We start from the raw sequence: 4,355 nt of genomic DNA on the forward strand, positions 1-4,355 counted from the left end.
GCGGCGCGCTTTGCGCGCGCGCCGTTCCGCACCTCCCATTGGCTGGTGTGACCGTCTACGTCATTTTTTTTTCTTTCTCTTGCGTTCGCCGCTGTGGCTGGCGCTTCGTGCGCGTCTGTTTTTGCACTCGTGTTTCTCTACATACCGTGTTTCCGCCTTGTGCCGGGAGTTTCTCTTTGCAATCGAGATGCCGGGAGACAGTCGATTGAAACCGAGCACGCAACGAGCTTTTGGAAGCCGGAAGAAACGTCCGTGGAACAAAAAACAGCAGGCAGCGGCCACCAGTGCGCCGCCGGGGCCTGCAGTGCCGGACTCGTTGGATCCGCCGGGTACATCAAGCACGCTGCCCGATGACGACTCCGCGGGACCAAGTTGCAGCACGAATCGTATCTCGGATCGTGGTACACTTCGTGTTGATGCTGTGTACTATTCGTCGACCGAGCAGGCGCAGCGTGTTGAGCGATCGGCGCAAACAAAGTCCGTTCTGTCGGAAAAGTCGGCAACCCAGCGCAAGTTTGACCTTCTTGGCGTCAGTGCGGATTACCAGACAGCTGATGCCGGTACCCAGTTCGTGATTGAGGACTTGAAGGTTTTGAACAATTTTTTCGCGCAAGCGAAGTGCGGAACCTGCGGCGCAGGAAGTCTGCGTTTGAGCAAGGCAACAGATAAGGAGTACGGCCTTGCTGTAAAGCTTCTGCTTGTCTGCGAAAACTGCGATTTTGAACAGAAGCAGTTCTCTTCCCCAAGAATAAGCGGAGCTGCCACCACCACTCCCTTCGAAGTCAACATGAGGGCAATGAAGGGCATACAGACGATTGGCAAAGGCGTGACTGCCCTTGCGGACTTCTGTGCTTGTATGAACCTCTCACACCGAGGCCTGCACCACAAGACCTTTTAGGGACACCTGAAAACATTTGTAGAAGCCTGTGAGAGTACAGTGACCGCAAGTGAAGCTGCAAGTGCGGCAGTCGTCAAGAGTTTGTATGCAGACTTTTTGAATCCTGTCGGGAACATTGATGTGATATTTGATGGTTCCTGGATGACCCGTGGTCGTACCTCTCACATCAGTGTGGGCTGCATTGTTGAGCTGTACACTGGTCTCGTGATTGACCACGTTGTACAGTTGAATCCCGCCACAACGAATACCGCCACAACGAAATTTCCGCAACAACGAATAATTTTTTATTCCCCGCGAGTATCCTATAAGAATTAATGGCCTAAATTTCTCTGCACAACGAACCATTTTTGCAGAGCGTTTCCGCTTCAACGAAATTTTCGCGTTCAAAATCGAAATCGAAACCGAAACTGGTTTTATTGGCGAGAAGTCCAAGTCAAATCCAAAGCCACATTAAGCATGAAATCACGTGATTGCAGTTCCGCCATTTTGGCTTTGTGTCGTGGTCGCGTTGTTCACTCGCTGCCTTTCTCTTCGACAACGACGAGTTTTCATCCGCAGGACACGATGGCAACGCAAGTGAAAAAACGCAAAACTCTTTCCCTTGAGCAAAAAGCTCAAATAATCGCCCAAGCAGAAAGCGGAAGGAAGAAAGCGGCAAACGCTGAAGACTTCGGAATTCCTGCAAGTTCGCTGTCAACGATTCTAGGCAATAAGGACAGCGTGAGAATGGCACTTGCTTCAGGCACATCCTCGAAGCACAAAAAGGTGACGCGGCCCCTCCATGAAGAGTTGGACAAAGCAGTGCATGCGTGGTTTGTGGAAGCACGAGCCAGCAACGTCCCCCTGTCCGGAAGCATCGTCCAGCAGAAAGCCTTGAACTATGCATGCCTACTTGGCATTGATGATTTTAAAGCCAGCATTGGCTGGCTAAACCGTTTCAAGGCCCGCCATAACATCGTTGGAAAAGTGTTGTGCGGCGAGTCAATGTCAGCAGACGTGGACGGAGCAGCTGCTTGGAAGGCGAGTAACATGGCCGGAATTTTAAGCAACTTCGCGCCTGCAGACATTTACAACGCCGACGAGACCGGGCTATTCTACGAGATGTTGCCGGCTAGGACGCTCGACTTCAAGGGGCAGCGCTGTCACGGCGGCAAACACAGCAAAAAACGCATCACAGTGCTGCTTTGCACAAACATGGATGGCTCGGACAAGCGTCCGCCGTTAGTCATAGGCAAAAGTGCCAAGCCGCGCTGTTTTAAGGGAACTCGTAGCCTACCTGTGCAGTACAAGGCGAACAACAAGTCATGGACGACCCGCGCTATTTTCACCGAGTGGATGATGGCATTCGACCGCGACATGAAGCGGCAGGGCCGTAAAGTTTGCTTGCTTTTGGACAATTGTTCAGCGCATCACTCCGACGAAGTCAAGCTCACTAACACGGAGCTGAGGTTTTTCCCTCCCAATTGCACGTCTGTCTTACAGCCTCTCGATCAGGGCGTGATTCTTAGCCTGAAGCGCGCTTACCGCGGGAGGTTAATTCAGCGGCTGCTTTTTAACACTGAAACCGGCCGAGACACGAAGGTGGACTTGTACGTGGCACTGCAGATTATGTCTGCTGCCTGGAGCACACTGGGGCGCTCAGTAATTGAGAACTGTTTCAGGCACGCCGGATTTGCCGAAGGTCGACCCGTACACTCTGCTGGCCTAACACCAGGCGTTACAGACGACGACGAAGAGGCGTCACCGGCTCCGGGGATCGCGGCCGCCTGGAAAACGCTGGGAGAAATAGGAACCGTGCCGCCTAATCTCGAGCTCGACGAATACATCGGCGCTGACGCTTGTGTTGTTGTTCACGAAGATGTGAGTGATGAGCAGATCATAAAAGCTGCCCGGAATGATAAGGACTCTTCCGATGAAGAAGACGACGACGTACAGGAAGCGCCGGCTGCGGCAACCGCCGTACAGGTGATGGACGCTTTTGATGTCATCAGGAATTTCGTTGCTGTCCGAGACGACGATGTTGCAATGGGTTTGCTGACCGAGTGCGAAAATCGCGTGACGGCGTTGCTCGCCGTGAAGCGTAAGCAAACCAAGCTTACAGATTTTTGGCATTAAACGCCTTTGCTGCTGCTTGGGCAATTCTTTCTGCGTTTCACGTCAAATTTTTGTGATAACGAAGTTCCGCGAGAACGAATTTTTTTTCGTGCACCGTGAATTTCGTTATAGCGGGATTCAACTGTATACTCAAATTTCTGCCTTGGATGTGCCTTGGGGCCACAGCCACAAGATGAAGGGTACAGTGCCTGGCTTGCCACCCACGAGTGCCAACGAAACATAGACTGCAATTCTGGCCGCATGGAAGTGGAGGCAGCACTGACTATGTTTCGGAGGTCGCTGGCCAAGCAAGGGCTGCGCTACACGACCGTGCTATCCGATGGAGACAGCCGATGGAGACATGCCTTGTCTGAAGCAGAAGTGTACGGCTTCATTCCAATTGAAAAGAAGGACTGCATCAACCATGTCCACAAGCGAATGGGGACTGCACTCCGGAATCTTGTCGAGAAGAAGAAGGCTCTGGGTGAGTCTCTTGGGGGAAAAGGCAAACTGACGCAGGACAAAATCAAGAAAATCACGAACTACTACGGCTATGCCCTGAGGAGCAACAGGAATGACGTTCCAGCCATGAAGAAGGCAGTGGAAGCTACACTCCTGCACATGACATCCACAGACGATGCCCCAAATCACTAGAAGTGCCCCGAGAGTGCTGACTCTTGGTGCAAGTATAATAGAGCCTTGACTAATGATGAGGTTCCACCTCCGCACAAGAATGCCCTCCCGGCTTCGGTTAGGGCCGCTCTGGAGCCAGTGTTTGCCAGGCTCAGCGATGAGCACCTGCTGGCACGCTGCAGTGAGGGAAAGACGCAGAATGCGAGTGAGAGCCTACAATCTGTTATCTGGACCCAAACTTCAAAGAATGGGAATGCTTCACTGGAAAGTGTGAAACAAGCTGCTGCTGATGAGGCGGTTGCTGTTTACAACCAAGGGAGAAGGGCAACCAACGTAGCCATCGCTACAAGTCTAGGCTATGAAGCTAGTGATTGCCTTGTTCGTCGAAGCATCGAAAAAGATGCACTACGTTTGCGCAAGGCAAATGAAGCTCATCAGAAGAGCAGCAACACAAAAGAGGCTCTTGCAAAGCGGCACAAAACGGGAGCAACTGGAGACTACAGCCGGGGACTCCTTTGAAGATGTTAGCGGCCAACCGCTCGAGTATCACACCCAATGGTCCTTTTCAGGGCCACCCAACTGTTTGCCTGGTGGAGCTCTCGTCTCCTTGGCTCCGGTCCTCACTTTCACCTCAAAAAAAAAAGTCAACTCCTAACTTCTCGAAAGTAACCTCTATAATTTCATCACACTTACACATTCGACATTTCACTTTTTGTTTTGTTTTGTAGGG

General features: G+C 51.8%; 1 pseudogene; it reads left to right on the top strand.

Annotated features, from left to right (window-relative positions):
* The first annotated feature begins 3,373 nt into the window (after nucleotides 1–3,373).
* On the top strand, nucleotides 3,374–4,144 carry LOC146177230 (uncharacterized; annotated as a pseudogene).
* The last annotated feature ends 211 nt before the right edge of the window (nucleotides 4,145–4,355 follow it).

This window comes from Amblyomma maculatum, chromosome 10, assembly GCF_055883805.1.
Source record: "Amblyomma maculatum isolate TAMU_Amacu chromosome 10, ASM5588380v1, whole genome shotgun sequence".
Classification (NCBI taxonomy): domain Eukaryota; kingdom Metazoa; phylum Arthropoda; class Arachnida; order Ixodida; family Ixodidae; genus Amblyomma; species Amblyomma maculatum.